The 25,328-nt window shown below is 40.2% G+C and overlaps 1 protein-coding gene across 2 annotated transcripts in view; it reads right to left on the bottom strand.

Moving 5' to 3' along the window:
• The window catches only part of PLPPR1 (phospholipid phosphatase related 1), a 252,822-nt gene that overhangs the window by 116,417 nt on the left and 111,077 nt on the right, over positions 1-25,328 (bottom strand). The window contains exon 1 of one of the 2 annotated variants that reach the window (XM_002926473.4): positions 13,897-13,943. The exons of the other annotated variant lie outside the window; for it this stretch is intronic. The gene's annotated coding sequence lies outside the window, so the exon portion shown is untranslated. Of the gene's footprint in view, positions 1-13,896; positions 13,944-25,328 lie in introns of those variants that run through there. 2 annotated transcript variants of the gene reach the window in all.

The raw sequence follows: 25,328 nt of genomic DNA, 5'->3' as shown, positions 1-25,328 counted from the left end.
CTGGGTCATATGCTAAATAATGTTTAAGAGAACTATGGAAGTGTTTTCCAAAGTGGTTGTGTCATTTTACATTGACACCAACACCATAAGAATTCCCATTTCTCCACATCCTAACATTTTTATTGCCTATATTGTTTATTATAGTCACTCTAGTGGTTATGAGATGATATCTCACTGTGGTTTTTATTTCTTAATAACAAATGATGTTGAGCACCTTTTCATGTGCTTATTAGCCATTCTTGTATCTTCTTTTGTGAAACATCTATTCAAATCTTTCAGTTTTTTTGATTGGGTTGTTTATCTTATTACTTTCAAGGTACAAGGGTTCTTTTATATTCTGAATACAAATCTCTTATCAGATATGTATTTTGTCTTTTGACTATTAATGTGTCTTAGCATAGACTCCTTTAGGTTTATTCCACTTAGAGATTTCTCACTACTTAAATCTGTGGGTTTATGTCTTTTTCCCCAAGTTTGGGAAAATTTTCAGCTATTACTCCTGGAATACTTTTCAACATGTTCTCTCATTTCCTGGGAAATGACATGAATATTCGATCTTTTGTTTTAGTTCATCATACCTCTGAGACTAATTTTTCCCCCTCAGTCTATTTTCTCTGTTTTTCAGATTAGGTATTTTCTACTATTATCTTCAAGTTCACTGATTCTTTCCTCTGTCATCTTCATTTTGGTGTTGAGCTAAGTCCACCCACTCAGTTTTTCATTTCAGTTGTATTTTTTAATTCTAAAATTTCCATTTGCTTTTTCTTTACATTATCTCTTTGCTGAGATTATTTTTTCATTTGCTTCAGCATGTTTGTAATTGTTTATTGAAGCATTTTTATGATGACTGCTTAAAAATTCTTGTCAGATAATTCTAGCATCTATGTCATCTGGGTATTGGTGCTTGTTGGTCTTAAATCCGTTTGAAATCTTCCCTGTTCTTGGTATGAAGAGTGATTTTTGATTGAAACCTTGGGTTGTTACATTAGAAGGCTCAAGATCTTGTTTAAACTTTTTGTTTATCATACTTCCTCTGATATTCCTCCAGTAGGTATGGGGAATGCCCCCTTGTTCCTGCCATGTGAAGGAGGAAGTCCAGGTTCTTTACTTGGTCTTCTATGACACCCGGTTGGGGAGGGGCCCCTTTGCTAGACAGAAATGAAATTCAGGACCTCAAGCAGGCCTTCACTGATATCCTGGCTGAGAGGGGGAGAGGTATCTTTTTCTTTATAGCTCCCCATGTGGCCTCCATGGACACTGTGGGAAGGTGGCCTTGTGATTACTGAATAGTGGTAAAACTCCTGACTTTCCACTAGCCTCCTCTGATACCACCCCAGTGAGGAGGAAAGAGGGGTGCCTCAGTACTCCCTGGTAGGGATGAGAGTCAGGACTCCCTCACATGTTCTCTGATACTGGGACGTAGGGGATTACTCATTACTGCCCTGCATGAAATAAAGTTCTGGCTCCCCCTTGGTTTTCTTTGACATGACCCTAATAGCAGTCTGGAGGAGTCTCCTAATAGCCTGCTAAGGTAGAAGCCCAGGGTCTCCACTTGGCCTTCACCAACCCAGTAGCAGAGATAGGACTAATTTTTTCTGTGGTGTTTGGCTGGAGTTAAGGGTTATTTTCTAAAAGTTTTTGGTCTTCCTAGGTTGCCCTTTTCTTGACTCCTTGGCTAGAGCTTTGTTTGGGGCTATTTTGTCTGTGATTATTGGTGTTCTCAGGGTTGGTTGCCAGATTCTCCAACAACCAGTCTGAGAGGAGGCAAAAAGAAAATCTTAGAAACTCACTATTGTGTTGTTTCTTGTATGCTGAGGTCCCTAGACAGTGTACTTTTTCCTTCTACCTTTCTGTTTCCTTATGTTTGTTTTATCTATAAAATCTAAGATTTTTAGTTGTTTTTAGGGGGAGGAACAGTGAAAAGTACATCTTAACTACAGAAGTCATAAGAATCTTTTTGAAGGAGTGCCACATACAACAGCCACCAAGATTCTTGTACAGAGTTGTAAATTTGAGTTTCTTGGTACCCAAAGTTTCAAAATATTGGAACATATCTTATTCATTCATTTATCCATGAGTCCCTAATTCATGCCAGGTATCCCATTAGGCACAACTAGAAGCAACCAACTGGTCAGATACCCCATATTCAAGGGGTTGACAGTCATCTAGAAGGCACTAGAAAACAAACATAAGAATAACAATGGGTTATAGGTACAAACATAAAAGGAAGTAAGAGAGGGGTGCCTGGGTGGCACAATCTCTTAAGTGTCTTATTCTTGGTTTTGGCTCAGGTCATGATCTCAGGGTTGTCAGATTGAGCCCCACATTGGGCTACACACTGGGCATGGAGCCTGCTTAAGGTTCTCTCTCCCTCTGCCCCTCCCTGCCATTCCTCCCCTGCTCACACACGCAAGCTCTCTTTTCACTCTCCCTTTCTGAAAAAAAAAAAAAAAAGGAAATAAGAGGGATAATGGCAGCACAAATGAGTAATCAATTCTAACTCTAACTCTTGGGGTCAGAGATCTCTTATACATTAGTTATACTATACATAAATCTTTTATACATTAGGCACAGTCGACATGGTACTGAAGATCCACAATATTTTTAGGGGCCTACGCAAAGTTCTTAATTTCTTCTAAAACCAGAAAATGGGTTTCTAGGCAGAAAAAATTAATATATATTATTAAATTCAGTTTTATACCATTCAATTGTAAAATATAAATTAATTTTTTTTTACATAGAGAAAGGGGTCCCCAAAAGCAAACTTGCTTAGAGTCCACAAAAATAATAATGCAGCCCTAGTTGAGACAAAGTTAAGGAAAAGTTTCTTAGAAGAGATGGCTATTCAAGTTAATTAAAATAAAGGTAGAGGAGGATAGGAGAAGCATTTTGGCTAAAGGGAACAGCAGGAGCAAAGGTTCCAAAGATTTGAATCAGCCCAACAGGTTTGAGAAACTAAAAACAAACACCAGGTCAAACATATGAAAACCAGGATGAGCTACCAAAATGTATGCACATGTAACTCTGTATTATGACAAACTCTCGCCGGCAGAGTACCTCAAGAATAAGAAATACAAGACGGTCCATTTCCATATCATATAGAAACATAGGGGAAAAGGGAAATATTGACAGACAACGCTGTTTCCTGGAACACATTGAGACAGGGCTCTTATTTCTAGGCAGGTAAGTATGTTATAAATCAGAATTGTCCAATGAAGGGATCAATGCCTTCTCATATGTTTCCACTGATTTTTCCATTAATTTCCTCTTGTTTATGAGAAGTGTTACAATTCCTAATCAACCCAAGACAAATACAAAAATAATTACTGATTACAGAGTCTCTGTTTTAGTGATTCTGAAAAGGGATGGTGATGGAGTATGGTCACAGCTGGATGGGGATAAACTTCACTTTTAAGTTTTGCAAAATTGGCTCCAGCTGACCAGGCAAGGAAGCTTCAAAGGACAAAAATGTCCTTGAGAAATAGGCATCATGCCTCAGTGGGTCTTTCTGCCCAGCTTTGATGAGAATCTAAAATTGCCAGTGGCAATTTAGGGGCAAAGTCACAGCCTGTGGTCATTCTCAGCAGCCTAGAGGCTATTATTTTAGGGAAGCTAGAGCTTTCACTTTTGACAGAGACCATTTTGAGCTAATTTTGCTAAAAAATGTCATGGCTCCCATCAAAGTTAGAATGGTGTGAATTAATGGAGTTCACATAGGCAACAACAATAAGGACACCCAAAATGGCATCCTTCTGAGGAAGCCAAGAATTCTTCACTCTGAGGACACATTGATTTAGGACAGTGTTTGTGAACCCCATCACTATTGATATTGTAGGCCAGATAACTCTTTGTTGTGTGGGGCTGTCCTGAGCATTGTTAGATGTTTAGTTACATCTCTGGCTTCTAGCCATGAGATACCAATGATAGCAACCCCCTTCCCAAATCGTTGACAACTAAAAAGGTTTACAGACATTGCCAGATATCCCCTTCAAGAGGGGAGTGGGGTACAGGGAGTGATGGATCCTGGAGGAGGACCACTAATTTAAGAGATTTGAAAGCAGAGCTCCTAGAACATGAGGATTTTTGAGCCGGTGAGGAGCTTGCTTCACCTGGGATAGAGGCCACAGTTTTGCCCAAGGGGACAAACCTATTCCTGCTTAGTACCCAACAAAGGGAATTTTGGATTTTTTTAATTTTATTTTTTATTAAATTTATTTTTTTTTTGCTTATTACCAAATGGTGTGGGATCTCAAAAAGGGAGTGCTGAAAACAAGCTTAAACAACCTTAAAATAGCTCTGGAGGGATTTTGCTTCCAGCTAAGAGAAAGCAACTGAAACTGGATTTCATGCCTGACAACTAAAACATACAGACAAAAATAAATAGACAATGGTATTCAAGACATTGGACATAGCACAATAAAGGGCAGTGATCCCTAAAAGATGAGAACGAACAGAGGTGAGCCCTATGACTGCCTTAGCTTATTGCCTGGAGAGTCTTCAGGCCATGGTAGAGAAGGGGAACCCAGAAAAGTGGCCAGTGGTCTCCCTGAGTAGACAGAGATGAGAATGTGGAGGGAGCCAAGGCAACTGGAGTTCACAAGGCAGAGTGCAGAGAAGAGAACAATGCAGAGAGAGAACCAGTTGCTCTGCAGAGGCTCCCTTTTGGGTCTTTAGCAGACTTCAGATGAGCATGAATGGAGAGTACCAAAGGCCCGAGAGAGACCATCCAGAGGGATTAGAGCAAATAATCACCAGGGCTCACACATGGCCAAGAATACTTTCTATTCCCACCAACCAAGACAGACCCCCAATTCGCCAGACAGCAGATAGAGGGACTTCAGTGTTGGTTAATTAATAACCAGTATGAAAACATTTCTCATCCAGGAACCACAAGTGGCACTGAGAAGTACTCCTTGTAGAGTATTACTGTTTTTTTTTTCTTTTCTATCTTTCATTTGTTTGTTACACAATACTAAATATTTATTGAGATTCTGGGCCACTGAGTGATAGGCTTTCCCCAGGTGTCAGGGGGCCACAGAAGCAAGAATATGTGCCAGCACAAAATATAACTCGGATCATATCAAAGGCATCTCTGACATGAGTTTTACCACACTGAACATAGTGGAACTTTCTAGAAATTCCTCAAAATCAGGTTTGTGTAACAGTAAAATAAAATTAGGTTTGTCTACAAAGGGGGAAGATAGGGCTTATTTCTATGTAACCCAAATCTGAATGAGAGGTAAGTTGGTTGCAGAAGAGGAGAAATTAAGGGGTCAGAAACAATGAGTTGTGAGAATTTCATTTTATTCTGCAGTACTCAGGGTGAGCCATAATCCCCCAATCCAGCTCATCTTTAACACATGTTAATTAGTCATTAACTTCCTTGGGGGTGCTGAACAACCCCTCACTGTTCTGGATAATTTCTATTCAGTACATTATCTCCAACCAGGATCACAGTTTGCATTTAATTTCCCAAAGCTGGAAAACCTATTTCTTTTCTTTCGTTCTTTCTCTTTCCTTTTTTTTTTTTTTCCAGAACAACAAAGACATGAAGAGATAGGAACAAGCTGAATGGGTTGCAAGGTGAGCACAAAACAGATTTCATCATAAGATGGTGTGTGATCTAGGAATGCACTACTTGGGCCTTCAAGAGAAATTCTTAACTCTGTTCAGTTTTAGAGATGGTTTTCAAAGCTTGTGAGGGATGACGATGTAAAGACCCTACATAATAGGAGAGTGGCTTTGGCACTCCCTTTTTCCTCCAGTCTCTTCCCTGCATGGTATCTCACAGCTAGATACACAATCCAGCCCTTGAACTAGCCCATACTAAGGCAGGGAGATATAAAGAGCATGAAACCCACAAACCAGGGAAATCTAGACTGGAGTAAAACCTTTACAAAATACTCACAACTCAGGGGGCTTATGAGGATACCGGGGCCGCCACATTGCTCTTGAGTGACTTTTCAGACCCAGGAATAATTCCAGATTCCTTCAGGGCTCCCATACTACATGGCCTGGTCCATATGACCAGTCATCAGCTTTGTCCCTACTGCTTAAATCTGATGAATCACCTTCCTAGTACCTCAGTCTCTCCAGGCCTCATTTCTGCCCAGACCTCCCTCAGTGGCTCAGTTGCCTCATTTATCTTGGTGCATCCTCTGAACCTGCCAGTATGCCTGGTTTACGTTTCAACCATATGCCTGAATGGATAATCTGCAAGACAGCCACTGCCCCTTGTCATCAGAGTATCATTTGGACATGTAGGGTCTCTGCTGCTGGACCTCTCACAACTGAAGCGGAGGTTGCCTGGCTAATGTCTGAGCTTGCTCTAGCTTTTTGATTCTGTCAAACCTCTCCAGTCCCATTTTGTAACAATGTCCACCCCGTGCTCGCTCCTAGCCTTTCTACACTCTAGTCACTCCGTTTCTGCCACATGCCAGCTCTTGCTCACCTCTGGGTCTTCTTGCATACTGCCTCACAGAGCACTCTTTCTTCTTCCATATTTGCCTAGCAAATGTCTGCCCCTCCTTCAGATCTGCAATTAAATACCATTTTCAATGGGAAAGTTTCCTTAACTGCCCTAATGGGTTATTATGTACTTTCTTCACCCTCCTTCGTAGTATTTATTGGGTAATTCTTCAATGTCTGTCCCTTCCCTAGATTGTTGGTCAGCTCTGCTCCATGTAGCCAGGGCCATGTTTGTTGGTCTTGCTCAACACTGTCACCTTAGTACCTTGTACTGTACATGTTAACATTGACTACATGCCTAAGCTACCCTGCTCCAATGTTTGATTTCACATCTGCCCTGGGTCAGTTCTTTAGCTCCTCATCCTAACTAGGTCTCGGGTCAATCATTTCTAGGTTTTGCATGCTCAACAATATGGTACTAATGTAGGTCTTGGGTCAATCCTTTTACCCACACCAACTAGCTAAGATCCACTATACCTATACCCAAAAAACAACGAAAAATAAAGTATTTTTGAAGTCCTAGAAATCAAAATGTAAATAAGAAAACATCTCAACATGTAAAATGGAAAGGGTGAAATCATTCCACTGAATCTTACTTCTGAGTCTTTGTTTAAAAGAAAATCACTTGAAAAGAAAATCACTTTAGACTGCTGCTTTAAAGGTGTATGCCTTAATTAAACATAACAAAAGTTAAAAGTTAAATTGAAAAAAGTCCACCTAGAAGTGAGCCATCTCTGTTAGGGACTAGGCTTTTAAAAATAACAAGGAGCACGAGGATGATGTCAGGCACAAAGCTCAGCAGATGACCTGAAGCAGTTGGGAAGAAAGCAGAGAGCACACTAATGTCTAAATGGTTGATTGGAAGGGGTACGCCAGATTGTCTTATGGGCCATCACCAGGAGAACTGCTTAATAGGAAAACAATGCCCAGACAAGCAAGGTGTTCTCATTTGTTTTAAAATTGTTGTTATTGCTTACCTCTAATTTTCTACCAGAAAAAAAAAAATAGCAGGGCATAAAGAGCTTTTCTTAATTATAAAGTAGTGAGTTAATGTTTCCTTCAATAAAATCAAAAGTTGGAAGGAAATGAGGTTTGATGCTCAATTAAGCTGAAACTTGGAAACCCTGGAGCAGGGACAAGAAGTATGCACACAGGGACACACACGCACACACACACACACGCAAGCTTGGACATCAGGAAAGTTCCAGGAAAAGTTGTGCTCAGCTTAAAGTCTGGGGGAAAAAACAGGCAGAGAATATGTTGCAGTTGTTCTTAACTGAAAAGTAGTGAATGTGATTCTTAAATATTTGCATTCTCTTAAATCTGGCTCTGGTTATAAAATTTCAAATATAATTTCAAATGTAATTATCAGTTATCCATAACAAAACTGATAATGATGTTGTCATCCTGGTCTATGTTAGAGGACTGACTATGTTAAAGGTAAAAATTTGTTTTATTATGGTCTCTCACAATAGACCTTTTCACTCTCCCAGTGAAAATGCCCATTGATAAGGTTTAAGATGAACTTGTACTATGTTAAAGTCTATTCTAAAATGGGCCATATTTTAGAAAAGCTCTGGTATTCCTAGTATCATAATGCCTTTTAATGAACTACTTTGAAGACAGGCATTGAGAAAAAGGTGCCATTTTGTCCATTCACCCATCAATAGGCTTTATTAAGTATCTACTAACTACAAGGCCTTAGGCTTTGGGGGGATGTAAATATGAGTCAATCATTGATAGCAGGTAGCTCACAACCTTGTAAGAGTATAAATGCAGACAAATTCAGTCTATTAAAAATGTAGATGATAAGAACTCATAGGAAGGAGTAATTATTTCCATGGAGGACTAGGAGATATATTTCCAGACATTAGAATGAGCAAAGTATGGAGCAGAACAGCTCAAATCATACCCATGGTATGGAACTATGGTTAAACAAGTTTGGCCAGCACATAGGAGGAACCATAGCTAGAAGATTGGGGCCACATTGCTGAATGTCAAGCTAAAGATTTTAGAGTGTTCACTACCCTTTGGCTTACAGGATGTGAGATGGAGGGTGGTGGGTGAACGCTGGAGTTAGGAAGACCTATTAAAGACCACTGTCTTCTAGTTGAGGTGGGATTAGAACCGTGCACGAGTTGGCTTCAGTCCATTTTTTGGACTTTTCAGATGAACAGGGAGTAGAGGGAGATAGGAGCCCCTGTTGGTATGTGGGCCTCTCTGCAGTGGTCTAGAAGGGAATTTGTTAAATATTAGGGTCAGAGGGACCAGAGTGCCCTTTCAGACTTCCTAGTCATTGGCTCCTCAACAGTCCTCTTTGAATTCTGTTCTGGTTCACATCTCCAGGGCTTTCTAATGATCCAAGTGATGGCATCACTAATTAAGTGGAGAGAAAAGCAGCAGAAGACCAAGTCCAAGGTAAGAACTTCCTGGAGAAGAGAGGAAATGCCCCCCCAGACTAGAATGCTAAAGAAGCTGCACAGGAAAGTCTTTTTGGAGTGTGGTGTCTCCAGGATATTAGACAGCCCTTTATGGTCTCGCCTGCAGGGATGTATGTCACAAGCTGTTCTGAGCAGTAGGGAGTCTGTGATACTGTTGTTCTGCCAAGCAAGGCTGCATTTTCCAATTTAAAGCTAAGCTGCCCAGGAGCCAAGCTGTTTGTTTTTCAGAAGAGAAGACGGGAAGAGAGAGACAGAGGCAGAGGGAGGGAATATGAATGTGTGTGTGAGAAACAGACAGAGACAAAGAAACAGAAAGATAGAGGGATCCATGAGTTAAAATAGCGGATCTATCCTCATGCCAACTCTCTGGAATAGAGTGGTTTTATTTTTGTCATTAGATTCTCAATCCTTGGGCACCCTCAGAAATCACCGCCAGAAGTCCCTATGCCCCCAGGACAGGGTAATTAATTAGCTCTGTTGGACCCTGTTGGGTTCTCACAGGAGACAGGAAATAGAAGCAAGAGGAATTCCCTCTCACCAAGGGGGGTTTCAGAGGAGGATTAGACAACACAGTGTGAGCCTTGATTTGCCCACAGTCACGGGAGGATCTGCGCAGTTAGGGGAGGATTGCATTTCATCAGTGACTGAACCAGCCTTAGAATCTTGAAGGAGTATAATAATAATGATAATATTGCCCATTAGTCTCTTTGATAAACATCTATTGGGAATTTACCATTCCATGCCAGGTTTTATATAGCTAATAGCTTTATAGTTTTACTTTTTATAATTAACACTATAATACTTCTTGAGTAATTCGCAAATGATATGGAGATAGGCTGACCATTCTTTCATATTGCAGCCCACCTGCATTAAGCATTCTTCCCCTCCAGGTACTAACCGGGCCCAACCCTGCTTAGCTTCGGAGATCAGACATTCGGGGTGGGCATAGGGGTAGACTCATCTAGCACATTCCCCATCCTCTTTACCCTGTATCTACTTTCTCTTTTATCTATACCACTTATCACCTCACATAGGACAGAATTTATTTATTGTGTTTATTTATTATCTTTCTCCAACTGCCAGAAAATAAGTTTCACAACTCCTTGCCTAATTTTGTACCCCAACTTGTCTCCTGGAAAGACATTAAATAATTATAAGTGAGATCAAAAAACATGGTCTCTCTGGAACCTGTAATGGGGGCAAGGAAAATCCCCCCTGAAGAAGGGATCTCTGGATGCAGAGCAGTGAAGAGGGTAGGTGTGAACCGTACTCCAGTTGGAGGCAATAGCCTATGGGAAGTTCCCAAGATGAGAGAAGGCATGGCCATATGGCTGAAGCAGAAAGAGCATAGGCAAGGAGACACGTAGTGAGGCTAGGGAGAGAAGACCCCGGTGATACAGGGCCAGTTAGGCCATGTTGACAAGTTTAGAATTAGTTCTAAGAATAATAGTAAGCATTTGAAAGGTTTGAAGGAAGAAAGCTGCCAGATCCTGATTTGTGTGCGCTAAAGATTGTTCAGGGTAAGGACAGTGGTTTGGGAGAACAGGACAAGAATGCGTATGGTGAAGTGGTCAGCAGTCACCTGCTGTCATCTATCTGGACAGGCACAGAAGGTGGCGTGGGTTAGCCTGGGGCACTAGAGACACACAGATGAGTGAAGTCAAAGGATAATCAGAAGAGCAACTAAGATTTAGTAACTGGTTAAAGCGAGTGCTGGGAATGTTAAAATGCTGGGAATGTTAAAATGTTTTATGATGTTTAAATCACTCAAACTAAAGTATTTGTCTTTCTTGAGTGGCCTCCAGTAATGACAAAGAGCTTTCTGTTTACCCTCCGGTTAAATCACCTGCAGCTTCCTCTTCAGCCTTTCCTCATGAATCCCAATTGTGTTCTCTCAGCCTTCATGTGGCCTAGAATCAGACAGACTGTTCTTGAGAATTGCCTCCCAATATCTCCTTTTAAAAGCGCCTCACGCTTAAAGAACAACAAAACCAATACCTTACTGTAAAGGTACTCCACAAATAAGTTGGGATCCCTAAATATTAACAAATGCCCTTCCTTTTTTTTTGGCCTTTCCACCTCCCACATATATTTCAAGACACAATTAAATGTCAGCCTCTTCCAAGGAGACTTTCTAGTTTAGTCAGTCAGCCATTCACCACAGCCATGCTTTGATCTGCCAATCAGCCATGCATGTTTACTATCTGAGCATTGAGTTGGTGTTTAATCACAGATGACATTAAATCATCAATGACAGGATGGGACAAGGCAATCTCTTAACCTTTCTAGTTCATGAGCCTTTTGTGTTCTCATGTTGTGTCTCAAACTCTAAAGTTCTCAGTTGACTTTCTGTGGGCACAGGGGTTGTCTTTATGCCAGATTATCAACTGCAAGAGTGATGGGACTTGTAAGTCTTTCTGGCTCCCACAGCATCTGGCACAGTGCCAAATGACAACACAGGGGGACAGTTACAGTTGTTCCAGAGAGAAGGTGAAGGAGGTGGTTGTGTTTGCCTCAGCTCCACCTCCCTTCTCTCACACCCACCCTCTACAACAAAGCCCCGCGAAGCAGCGAGTAGACAGCAAAAATTGTCTACAGTAGAGTTGTCATGTCTTTAAGAGACCCTGTAACTAAAGCATTGCCATTTCATAGTCATACTAGAAGGAAAATGAATGAAAATCAAACAACTCACCCAATTTCACATCGATAGTTTCACCTGTCCTTTTGCTAAAATTACTAAACAAGACAAAACCCACCACAAAACAAAACAAAAAACCAACTCAAAACACAAAGTACTTTGAGCTTTCCTTTCTTTTTCTCCATTTTTAGTGGGAACATTTACAAGGTGTCAAAAAGCCAGGATGGAAGGGATGAAGGCAAAAGCAAAGTTTATACGGCATTTACTTACTCATTTAGTACTGACAACAACCCTGTGAAATAGATTCAGTTATGAACTGTATTTTGACATGAAAGCAGACAGTTACAGAAAGTTTAAGGGAGTACTCAGGATCACATAGGTACTAAGTGTCAAAGCTGAGATTTAAAACCTAGGCGGCTGACCCCAAAGTCTGTGTACTTAGTCAGTATGTCAATTTCTTCTCCAGCTAAATGAAAGGAAGCAAAGGGATTAATCCACATCCCTGGTCATCAGCCTTCTGGCTAATGGTCAGCTCACTCTCTGATGCGCTGGTGTTTTTTAGAGTCCAATAAGCATCCAGGGATTGTGATTCCCTGATATAAACCCTGAGTTTTTCCTAATTTTAAGAGAACTTCCAGTCATGAATCAAGTTACATTCAGTGACTGTATTTGGAGACCTCTCATTCTTTTCTGTCCCACTAAAACTCCATACTTCATAGGATTGTAAAATCAGTCCAGGGACTTGATGTTATTTTCTGGCCCAATCTGGAATTGGTTAATGTAAATTAGCCCTGCAAAAGGCCCACGTTCGCTGACTGACCATGCTGATCTCTATGAACAAACTTTGGGATGAAGTTGACACCTGTTCCAGTGTTCTAACACATCCTCCTTTCTCTCTGTGCTTTGCTAGCTTGTGACCTAGAGTCTGGACAGGTTCACTGCCCATCTAATGCATCAGCCTGATGTCACTACAATGCCACCAGAATGGCAGGATGTCCTCCCTGGGTCAGCGTCCACCCGCGTCACATGAGTCAATGTAACTTTGCCTCTAGATGAAGAAGCCGCATTTCCATGGACTAGAGTGCTAGTTTTAGAGTCTGGCAGGTATGGATCTGGACCCAGGTCACAACTGGAACCAAGGAGGTAGGTTAAGTCCCCGTGACTTGCTGTGTTTGTCTATTCTTTTGTACTGGTGTTGGGTGTATTGGGGAAACTGCTGCGAGGGGTGAAGTACATGATGTGCATAGTGTTTAGAATGTGGCAGGTTGTTCTGTAAACATCTGTTGAATGAAAGCCTTTTACGCTCAGTGCTTACAGTGCTGTTTTTGCCCTTCAGTGTCCAGACACTACTGATTAAGGGGAAACTAGACTACTCTGCTTAACAAGGAGGGACTGTGTGTAGAGAACATTAGCAATACTTATTAAACATTTTCCTGGAGCGCCTGAGTGGCGCAGTCGTTAAGCGTCTGCCTTCAGCTCAGGGCGTGATCCCGGCATTCTGGGATCGAGCCCCACATCAGGCTCCTCCGCTAGGAACCTGCTTCTTCCTCTCCCACTCCCCCTGCTTGTGTTCCCTCTCTCGCTGGCTGTCTCTGTCAAATAAATAAATAAAATCTTTAAAAAAAAACCCAAGAAACAAAAAACATTTTCCTTACTTATATGGCTAAAAAGATTATTAATTACTGAGCTGTGGCTAGTTCCCAGGACACCTAATTTGTTTACGTCTATTTTTAGAAAAGCTGTTAGATTCGAAAAGGAATTGACTTCACATTTTTCTCCCTCACAGAGAAACCACAAAGCTGTCAAGCAGGTAGCAGTGTGCGGGCTACATTTCAGCTGGTGGGGCTTTAAAAGGAGGAAATTCGTTTTTGAGATTGGAGAAGAAATGTGGATAATGAGATAAGGGGAGCGATGAACCAAACAACAAGAAAAATTAAAAAGCACTTGTGGGTTCTGCCTGAAGCTCTTAATTAACCACATTCTCCACAACACAGAGCCAAGCCATCTGGGCAACCGGGAAAATACAAGAGCTGTGTAGAGTTTAGTGATGAGTCAATGCTGGCAAAGTGTTAGGTCAAGCCCTAAAGATTCTAGAAGCCCCCCAAAGCGAAAATCAAAAGCCATGGTGAGCTTGAAGCCAGAATGCCCTAAACTCCTAAACTTAATAAACAAGTGAATCTGATTTCCTAAAGTTTAGCACATTAGGCTAAGAAGGTTTTGCCACAGCAGCTCTAAAAGAGAGGAAGAGACAGCTGCAGAAACGTGTAACTAGGCTGTTAGCACAAAATCTCAAGTTCTTCCTTAAGTAAAGCCAGCCACAAAATCATTTGCATTGTCCCCCTTCCTTACCCCTTACTGGAAGACAGGCATCTTTGTCACTGCTCTGTGGATGAGCCGAAACAGTTTCTAACCAAACCATTTTATTTAAGGCCTTTATATTAGCACATCTGGGTGCAATCCAAAATCTTACATCAACTTTGTGTTAGCACAAAGGCAAGGCAAGAGATGTTCCTGCTGCTTGGGGTCAGAGAACACACTGTCACTTGTGTTTAATCACGCAGACATACCCAGTTGAAAAATGAAAATTGCAACCAACAGAAAGATTGTTTACTGGATAACCTGTACCATATGCTAGAACATGGACTAACTTGTTACAACCTCGTTCCAGTTTTTTAAGAAGATATCCTTTCAACCTCATTTTATAGTTCTGGATACTGAGGCTCAGCCAGGTTAAGTAACTTGCCTGAGGATGGTTACAAGGCTAACAGGTACTAAAGCTAGAACATAAATGAGGTCCACTGGGCTCCATGCCACCATGCTGGTTCCTCATCCTACACAGTGCTTACCCAGGAGAGCCAGGCTATTGCTATTTTGGGAGAATAAATATTGAACTATTTACCCTAAAGGATTAGTATGCATTAAATGCTCATAATAATGGGATCTCAGGGTAGGAAGCTATCCCATGAGTCATCTAGTCCAAGGACCCATTCTATGCTTAAAGTTTCAGAAAAGGACTTCCATACAGTTTGAAATAAGGAAATAACTTCCCAAAGAGACAGTCTTGGCATCTGGGAAAATCCCCTTATCAGACATTCTTCTCTCTTACATTTAATGAGTAACATATTTTTGAATGTGAAGGGGAGAATTTGCCACGCCAAATATGCCTTTTTGGCATAAGGATTATCTTGAGCTGGTTATTTTCAAGAAACAGCAGACACGGGAGAAGACCAAGTAGAAGTTACCCTTTTGTTAGGGTCATTTACATTTATAAGGGAAATCTCCATTTGTAATGGTGTCTCCCTCTCTATACAAAAAGGGAAGGAGGACTAAGTTTCTAGAATCTCTTATCAATGGAGAAGCCAATGACTTCAATGTGCTTAACAACCTCAGTCTTGTTTACAGCAAGGTCCTGATTACCTCCCATAACTGTCCCCCCTCCCCACCCACCCCCATACATCTTTCTTTTGTCTTTAGCTGGAAATGGTGTTTAAGGTAGTGGTCTGGGCCATTTCAGGGAGTTACTGTTTTTCGGAGTCTCTCTCATGTATACAGGAGGTATATAAATTATTAAACCTTTTTTTAAAGATTTATTTATTTATTTTAAAGAGAGAGAGAGAGAGAGAGAATAGAGCCAGAGGAGCAGATAGGGAGAGAACATCTCAAGCAGACTGTGCTGAGCATGGAGCCCAATGGAGGGCTCTATCCCACAACCATGGGATCAGACCTAAGCCAAAACCAAGTCAGACGCTTAACTGACTGCACCACCCACCACCCTGGGATTCTTAAACTTCTGTTTGTTTTTCTCCCTTTAATCTGTCTTTTATTATGGTGGGGAGTGAGGAGAACCTAGGAAGATAGAGGGAACATTATTTTTCCTTCCTTATAAATGCTTCCCAAGCGCTAGGCTATGCTAAGTTCTTTAGCATTGCCTAAGGAACGCCCATAATCTTATAAGGCAGGCACTATTAATATCCCCATTTTATAGATAAGGAAATTGAGGTTTAGAATGGTTGCAAACTTGTCATAAGTCACATAAGTGAGGCTTAGTACAAGGATACAAACACAGTTGTCTTCAAGGTACATGGAGACACATAGTGAAATATAATAAGTAAACCTAATAAGTAAATTCTACTATTCCCTGGCTTGACATCAGTGGACAGTCGTGCTTATTTGCAAGTTTGTGGAAAGTTATCCAATAATTCAATACTTTCCTTAATCTAAGGCATGCCCAAAGCCTTCTCTTTGGTTTCCCAGAGTCAGAACATCTTAGGGCAACCGAGGTAACATGCTAACTACCATGTATTGAGCCTGTATTTGAACATCTGTAAAAGAAAACACTCTTACAGCTTACTCCATTTGTGGACAATGCTGATGATCAGATAATCCTACTTATATGCAGTTGACGATGCAATCCAGTTGGAAACCTCCCACTTGTATATCTTGAAGGTCAAGGGCAAAAAATCATGCTGATGAAGTGACATTACCAAAAACAAAGTGGTTTAATGCTATTCATTGCAGCGTAAGTGATTTTGAAGGAAACTGAGAGACATTCTTTTTCAAGGACAGTCTTAATAGCTGAAGGGGAATGTTTTATATCCAGTCAACCATTCAGCTACAGACAACCTGTCACACTAAAGTGGTTAAAAATTTTTTAAAAAATATGTCAATGACACTTTGAAAGCACGTAAGAGGTTAGGATGAACAAGGAAGGACTTTGGTTTTTTTTTTTTTTTGAAATCACATTTGCATCTAACTTGAGATTTTTTCCAGTCTTGTGATTTTTGCATAAATATTTATGGAATCTTGTTGGCTAATTAGATTATAAGCCTTTTATCCAGGAACTTGTCCAATTTTATGCTCTCCATGAAACCTGAACTCTTTGCTGATCTTGGTTTGGTCCATGTTAAATGAGCAATTGTTTTAACAGCTTTAAAGGCTACATTTCAAATTCTCACATTTGTTATGCATACTGCATCATGGAATTTATAATCCTTATTTTTGGACAAAAGTTTGACTCAAATCCCATGATAAAATGGATTTCTCATGAGAAAGCTTTTATTCTCATCAAAGAGTAAGACAGTACCAAATGCCCCCAAAACAAAGAGCAAAAAACACAAATCAACACTTGGTATCATCAGCCGGGCGGCCTTTTATACAGCTGTCTTCACATGATCCCTACAACCACTCTTGCCTGAATGTGGAGATTACTGTATTATTTTACTGTGAAAGAGACTAAGGAGGACTGAGGGTAAGTAACCTGTGCAGTATCCCACAGCAACTAAGCAAAAGTAGTTCCCAAGACAGGTCCTCAGATGCAACAGCACTTCTTCAGTTACAGAGGAGGGCTAGCTCACAACCATCCAGAGGGGGGAAAAACTACTCTGTCTTTGTTCCATCCATTTCTAGAAGGCTCAGTCTTTCCCCAGGTATGCACTTTAGGAACCTCATAGGTAGGTACCCTGGAGGCCCTTCCACTTACACTTAGCACCCTCACTCCAACTTCTTATTCCTCAAGGTAATACTATACCACCAGATTTTTCTTGCTACAGAAAGACCAGCATTTTGTCTGGTAACTTCAAGTTCCAGTCACAATAAGCAAAAAAATTTCTCCTTGTGGAAGTCACTTAGTCTTGAGGGTCTAACTCGCAGTACCCAGAAGGAAAGTTGGGAAGGCTCAACTATCAACACATAACTTGGAACATGATGGCTGTTTGTGTTAATTAGCTCAATCCCTAACAACGTCCCCTTCCCATCGTGAATGAGTTCCACATGATATTCCCTTGAGCTTGTTCATGGAAGCAGCTACTTTATTATCCTCACACCCCACCCCACCCTCAGCCAAACTCTGCTCTTTTGCACTGCCCTGCAGACTTACCACCTCTTGCCATCTGTCTCTCTTTCAGCCTTTCTCTTCTGTTCCATTAACCATTATTTCTTCATAGAAACTTTGAAAATATATAAAATAACATATGTGCTGAGGTTAAAGACAACTACGAGTTTATGACCCCACTAGCAGGCTCCCATTTCACCTCTCCTCAACTCCATGACCCACTCTTCAGAGGCAGTCACTTTTAGTGATATTTAGTCACCAGATTCACACATTAAAGGAAAAATAAACTGATCAGTGTCATTATGGCAGGGGAGAAAAGTCATTTTCAGTTTGGTCAAAATCCCAGAGAGGTCCATCCAGAAAAAACTTATATTAGCACAGCCTGAACTATCACCCAAATCTTTCACACCAAGACAACTCAAAATAGGATGCCGGTATTTAACTTTTTATAATAAGAAAGCCCAAATATTGTATGACTTATATTAAGGGTATGAATTTTGTGTGTGTGTGTGTGGGGGGGGGTGGTTAACGCCTTTAATTTTATTCCTTAATTACCTAGACTATTTCATTAATGATTTTGAATTGCTACATACTTAGTTATATAAACCTGATTTTTCCCAGTGAAATTCCACTTCTAGGTGTTCTTACAAAATTAGTTATGAGAAGACAAATAAGACCTTCTACTTCTATTGAAAATGGAGTCAGGCATCATCAAGGTTATCAATTATATATGTAAGATGGGGGAAATGATGTTTTTATCTTATAGATTCCTATCTAGACACATTTTTAACTCTTAAATGGAGAATACATATGACGAAGATATGAACCAATTGCATGAAAGGCAATGGAGAGTCCATTCAATCCCACGTTTCCTTTCACTCAGCAGGAGTTAGCCTTCCAAGCTAGAGAAGCTGTTGCTGCCTAGCACGTCCCTTGAGACTTACTGCTTCAACAGATCTAGCCGAACCCCCAACTCTGCAGTACCTACAACATCTTTTTACCTGGAGACATTTTACATGAAGCAAAAAACAACGGCTCAGCCATCTGTCATGCAGGCTGGAAGTACCAGGAAATCAAAACTCTTGGCCCCTGACGTTTTACCTTAACTCTGCCTCAACGACTTCCTGTGGTGGACTAGATTTTTGCTACAATGTTATTTATAGCTAGAGACTCTTTATATTAGATTCTGACTTGTTGTTTGGGAGTGAGGCTCCCAGATAATTTTTGATCATCAGCTAGGTTTGAGAACCACTGCTTTTTCCAAATCAAAGTTATTTTAATATAAATATATTGACTACATTCCTAGGTTAGAGCAAAATGAATGGTGTGGTGACTAACATCAATGTCTTGAAACTAAAATAAAAACCTTTCAACACTCTGCAGTGTGCTGTTTACTCAGTTATTCAACATTTACTCATCACCTACTAGATTCCTGACCTGTGTGCTAAGGATATTAAGATGAATAATCATCATCCCAGTCCTGGAGGAGCTTTGGCTGAAGGGGAGGCAGATAGGCAAACAGATAAATCACAATACAATGGGAAATATGCTATTAAAACATTTTTATTGGGATGTCTGGGTGGTTCAGTCGGTTAAGCATTCAACTCTTGATTTCAGCTCAGGTCTTGATCTCAGGGTCATGAGTTTAAGCTCCGTATTGGGCTCCATGCCAAGCGTGGAGCCTATTTAAAAAAAATTTTTTTTTAATCACATATCATGATAGCACACATTGTTATGTGGGGGAAAATTAGACATTAACCTTTAGTTCATTCATTTATTTCCATAATACTTGGTAGGGCCAGGTCCTTTACTTTTATTCTCAAAATATATTGTTTTTATTATAACAAAGTAATACATCATAATTTCAAAAGGAAAAAAACAAACAAAAGCCAAAATGAGTCTCAGGAGCAGCCCTCAACCAATGTCTGATGGTAGCTGGGATAAAACTAGCCTAGCTCCCTCACCCTTTGGGTGAGAAAACTGAGGCATACATTTTACAGTTTCCCAGACTTTCCCCATAGGGTTAGGCTCTAGTCACCCAGTGGTAGTTGGCTTGAGTTTATCCTTTATTGGCTATCTTCCTTCCCTGTCCCACTTCCCCACTCCCCTACTACTATTTTCTGTGCTTCCCAAAGAAACTACTTGTACTTGCCTTCTTGTCTCACAGCATGTTTCTAGAGACATCCAAACTAAGATGAAGGCCAGTTCCTTCACTTGAGTTCGGGTGCTATCATTCCCACCTCTCCTCCACTGGTTTCCTCTTCTTCCTAGGAGCGAACCATCTTTCGATCTATAAAGAAACCCTTTTGCGTCCCTTTCTAGTTATCTTCCTAACACTCCCTTCCCCTTTCCTTTTCACCCAATCTAAAGAGTGCTCTATAGGTTTTAATTTTCTCATCTTTATCAGTTGTAACCTGGCTTTTTATCCATCTCTGTCTCTCTTGATACTCTTTTCACCAAATATCAACAATGACTTTCTAACTGCCAAACCTAACAAGTTTCTGTCCCGACTTTTGTTTCTCTGAATTGCAGAAACCACCTTCTTTAAATTTCATTTACCTTGACTTCTGGGACATCACTCTCTTGATTTTCCTCTTATATTTCTGACTATCCCTTTGCAGCCTGCTTTCCTGAATTCTATTCTCCTACAAAACTTCTACTTAAATGTTGATGTGTTCCAGGATTCTCTTCTCAGACTTTCCTTTACACCACATACACTTTTTTGGTGGTAATTTAATTTATTCTCATGGTTTTAACCATCATAATATGCTAACAATGCTTAAACCCACATCTTCAGGATTGACCACTCTTCCGAATTTAGTCACACATCTTCCACCCCATTGGACATTTGCCGAATGTTCACAGGCATCTAAGTTTCATGCAGCCAAGACTGAACTCATGAATTTTAACCCAAATCTCCTATAATCTGCATCTTAGTGAAATCTCCATATGCTCAATCACCCCATCCTTTTTCTTGGGGATTATGACCTAGCAATTAACAAGTCCTGGGAATTTTGCCTCCTAAATATTTCTCAAATGCATTCTTGCCTTTCCTTCTCCATTATCAAAGGGAAAAAAATCAAGTAATGTGAAGACCAAAACTGTAAGTTGGATTAGGTATTTAGATTTTGGCATTTCAACTTTATCATTGGGTTTCTTATCTCCAGGCTTTATTTTACTCATCAATTCATCCTTAAGACTGCCACCAAATGATCTTTCTGTAATAAGTGAGACCATGTCAACATCAGGCTCATCAGTGCATAAAACAAAGTTTAAGCTTCTTTAGGTGTCTTTAAGGGACCTTTATTATCTTAAAGGCTATTGCTTGCCATTCAGAATCACTGTCAGTTGTCTGCAAATACTAGGCAGTGGTTCTCCTTTGTTTTTTCAACTCCAGCTGTTTGGTCTTTCTGGAAAGCCTTACTCTCTCCTTATCTGCCCATTGATAGCCTATTCATTCAATAAAACTTCTATTCGGTGTCCCTGTGTGTGCTTCCCAAACTCTACGAGACAGAATCAATCATTAAGTCTTTGGCACTACTTATGTTCCTCATATATAACTCCTCTATTATGTGTGTGTGTCATAACAAGTTCTTGTTTACTCTATTTGTTTACTTCTGTGGCTATCTCTATTACTAGATGGCAAACCTGTCCACCCACAACAAACTCAGAGCCCCCATCAAATGCTAATAGTAGGGCCTGTCTACAATTTCAAAGCACTTTTTGTACTTGTAATTAGTTAACCATTATGTTTTGAATTTCCACATTCCCTTCTAGACTAACTCAGGAGGACAAGGTCAGTGTCCTTTTGTTCACTGCTATAACCCCAGTACCAAGTGTTGTATCTGTCACAGGAAGAATTTAACAAATATTTGTGGACTAACTGGCTTACACTTTGAAGACACGGCCCACATTTTAGTCATCCCCTTACCCCAGTTTATAATAGCACCGAGAAGAAACATCAATAAATGTTGATCTGAATGTCACTTGCCTTTCCAAACAGCATGGAAAATAAGCAAGTAGAGTGCTTTCTGACAGGAAATCTCATCTTAACATAATTTTACATTTCTGCCTGTTCATCATTATTTTAGAAATATCATCAAATCAAGAAATCCAGTGGTGAGTTAAACCAGGGTTGGCAAGCAGATTGCTTTTGTCGTGCCATCTTAAGTACATTTATAGTAGATGCTTTAAGTTTTATTTTGGGAAAGATTTTGAGGCCATATGTGATTTCACTGTAAAGTATACAAAGATGAATTAGCACTCAATCATGGACTCAGCAAGGAAGGAATAGCAGCATATGTGTTACATAGTTGCCATCCCTTTGTAAATGAAGCAGGGAGCTGAAAATAGTACAGCCATACAAAGGGCTTCCCCTGGTACATGGTCAAATACTCACCCACAATGTCTGGCAACCTGACAATTAGCAGATTACTTATGATGATGTTGCTCCGCTAGATGGTCTGACTGTACAATATTTTAAAGAAACAAGTCCTTAACTATTATTTCTCCAACAGTTAATGTCTTTCTCTGATTAAAGAACATGAACATATTTTTCCTTTTAAAATGAGTACAAATATTTGAAACCAAATCAATAAAAAAGCTTTTGGGTATTCCAGCCAGTAAGTTTCTTAGGGTGACTCAGATTCATATAAATTCTGTTCTATGGTGAATATTACCACCTTATATTTAAATACGGTCTTATATTCATGGTCTTATATTCTTGAAGTTGTTCCACATACATTGTTCCATCTGAGAAGGGTTCCAAAGAATTACATAGCCAACTCATGATGGCAACAAGTACATTTTACTTTGGTGTTATCTAATTCATAGAATATTTTCTATTAGCCACACAAGGCTTTCTTTTCATCTGATCTGACCTTTCAAAGCACACCATCTGGGCCTTTGCTTAAAGATGTAAAGGTGTTTCCATTTTACTCTATTCTCTCAAATACTACACACAAAAAACTATTAAAGAAAAAAAATTCCATTTAGTTGGAAATGGCAATGCTGAGCCAACCATGAAGCATAACCCACTAGTACTGTGAAATCCTTAGAACTCAAGTGGGAGGCAGATTTTACCAAAAGCAAGAGCCACTGCCCTGAAGGTCCTTTGAAAAGTTATTTTGTCTGAAACGATGAGATACAGGGGCACAGGCAGTTCATAAAAAAAAAAAGCAGATTATGTTCCTACAGATCTGCAGGCATGGGAATCTGAAGAGGAACCAAGTTGAGTGGTTCTTGCTCTGGTCCACAGCACAACCATTGAGTTGACAGAGATGGTCAGAAGAACAGGGTGATGGATGGATAAGAGGCAGTCCTCAGAACACGACTCTGACAAACTCTGACTGAGAGATTTTGCTGAGAACCATACCAGCTTTCTGAATGACAAAAGTTGAAGTCAGGTGCTTGAGTGCAAGATAAACACAAAACAACGGATTTTGTAAAAATGTGTTTGAGACCACAAAGTTCAACCAGAACTGTGGGATGTTCCAACTTCACAGCCTTTCACTCCACTCAAATATTCTTCTGAAACTAGTGGCCTAAGTCAAGGATAACTAATAATCAAAAAGTCACCCACTTGAGGCCTATGCATAAGAGCTACAAAACCAAAGCAAGCAAATTAAACAAAACCAAAACCCCACAAAAGGAAAAAATTAGATTAAAACCATGTAACAGAAAAAGAACAACCCAATAAAAAAGAAAGGATTCAGACAAATGAATCTCAGTAGATGTGCGAATATCACAGAGAACTGTAGAAAGAGCTCAAAGAAGATACAGGATTTCAAATAGGCAATTATTATTGAGACTATCAGAGGTAAAAAGAGTCGGCAGCACTCAAAGAAATGCAAAAGAAAAATAAAAGCATGACAAATGAAAACCTTATTAAAAGTACAAATACAGGGGTGCCTGAGTGGCTCAGTCAGTTGAGCATCTGCCTTCAGCTCAGGTCATGATCCCGGGGTTCCGGGATCAAGTCCTGCATTGGGCTCCCTGCTCAGCAGGGAGTCTGCTTCTCCCTCTGCCTTTCTCTCTCTGACAAATAAATAAATCTTTTAAAAAATAAATTAATTAATTAATAAATTATAGATTTGAAACTACAGATAAAAAAGACATACTGTTTCCTAAGAACACCTGATAAAATACTGGTGAAATTGAACTCCAAAGATAAAAGAAGTCCTATAGATATCCAGCTGTGAAAGAGAGTTTAAAAATTATGTTGATCTGACTTTTTTCTAGTGATATTAAATATGTAATATAGTGAAATAATACAAATACAATTCTAAAGAGAAAATGTGACCTAAGAATTTCATAACCACCTAAACTGTTTTTGTTTTTCCAGCTATCTTTAGTGCAAGCCAGGGAAGGGACTCATTGTGGGGAAAGCAAGGCTGTCATGGATCTGAGATGGAATACACAAAAAGGTATCCCCAGACAACTGGAAGACTCCTCGGCCTTACAGAATTCTGAAATTCTCATACATAAGCCCAGGAAGTGTATGAGGAGGTAATGGTTATGAGTAAGGTCGGGTTTTTTTTTTTTTAAATGCCTGAGCTCTCAAGACATTTTAACTTGCTTATTTATTCATTCATTTATTGAAATATTTGTGGAGTCCCTGTTAAACTTTACACACTTATTTTTGAATATATATGCTTTTAACCATTAATCTGATGAATGCTTTCCCATTATCTCAGAAATATGGACGAAACATGTGCAAAGCACATGTCAACTGTGAAGCAAATTTCTGGAAGAATATATACTATAAGTACTTAATTGTTACCTAAATATTTCTAATGCAAATTTTAAAATGTAAAGTTCTTTAAGAGAGTTTTCAATACAATGTGATGGGGATTCAGTGGTGGGAGACAAGCACTTTAGGCAGAAGGATGGGAAAGACTCTAACAGAAGGTTTGTGTGGTGACTGTCACTTGAGCCAGGCTTTGAGTTGCGGAAAGACTTGGACATTTGGGGATAAAGAGAGAATGACCGCCAAACAGGGGGATTGTGGGGATGAAGGCACAGAAGTGGGTAAAGTTCTGGATATGTCTCAGGATAGAGAATGTTGGGTAGGGCATCTAGAAAGTAAGGTAGGAAGAGTCTCTGTGGCACCCAATGGACAGCCAGACTAAGGAGGTGGAGTCTTATTCTGTTATCAGTGAGGTGCTATTTAGTCAACGCAGAGCAAAACCAACATTGTGCTTAGGAAAGATTAGGCAGAAGATCTTTAAGAGGAGTAATAGAGAGGCCACAGGCAGGGGGCCGTTTATAAGGCTAATAGAGGGTTTAGCAAAAGACTGGGAGCGCTTGGTCTGACAAAAGACTGGGAGGGCTTGGAAGCAGAAAAGGGGAGCTGGAGGGAATCCATTCCTGAGGGACAAGCAACAGAGAACCAAGTTTGGCGAATGGCTAAAGATGAAAATGAGGAGAGAGAGTGGGGGAAGAGGGGTGGAATACTAACCACAGGTGGTTACTTCATCTTTGCTAGCAATTTCCTCATTCTTTAAGGGCTTTTTAGCATTATACATGCAAATGGTCTCATTAATGAGGCAAATGAACCCAGGGAAGGGCTTCAAGTCAGGTAACCAGGAGCACCTGAGTGAGTATCTCCTAATCTAAAGCAGAGTCCTCAGGCAATGAAATACAGGAGAGGAGAAAAGATCTGACTGAGGGCTTAAGGGAAGTCCCTGGTGAGAATGGAAGACATACTACCCCCTTCATAGTTATACAAAGGGAGGGACACTGGACACCTCGGAGTCCATCCAGTCCACTCCAAGCAGAGGTCGCTTGGAGATTTCGAGGTGGATTGGTACACATGTGTAGAACTCTCTCTTAACATCCACTGTGAGCCTAATAGGCATCCCAACCTGACTGCAGAATGTCCTGAGCCAAGAAAAACATGGTGCCCCAGATTTGGCCATGCTAAGAATGGGCTTTGGGGTCAAAACATATC

The sequence above is a fragment of the Ailuropoda melanoleuca genome, chromosome 7 (genome assembly GCF_002007445.2).
Source record: "Ailuropoda melanoleuca isolate Jingjing chromosome 7, ASM200744v2, whole genome shotgun sequence".
Classification (NCBI taxonomy): Eukaryota; Metazoa; Chordata; class Mammalia; order Carnivora; family Ursidae; genus Ailuropoda; species Ailuropoda melanoleuca.
The sequence above is the reverse complement of the archived record's forward strand: the minus strand, read 5'-3'. Positions and strand labels throughout refer to the sequence as shown.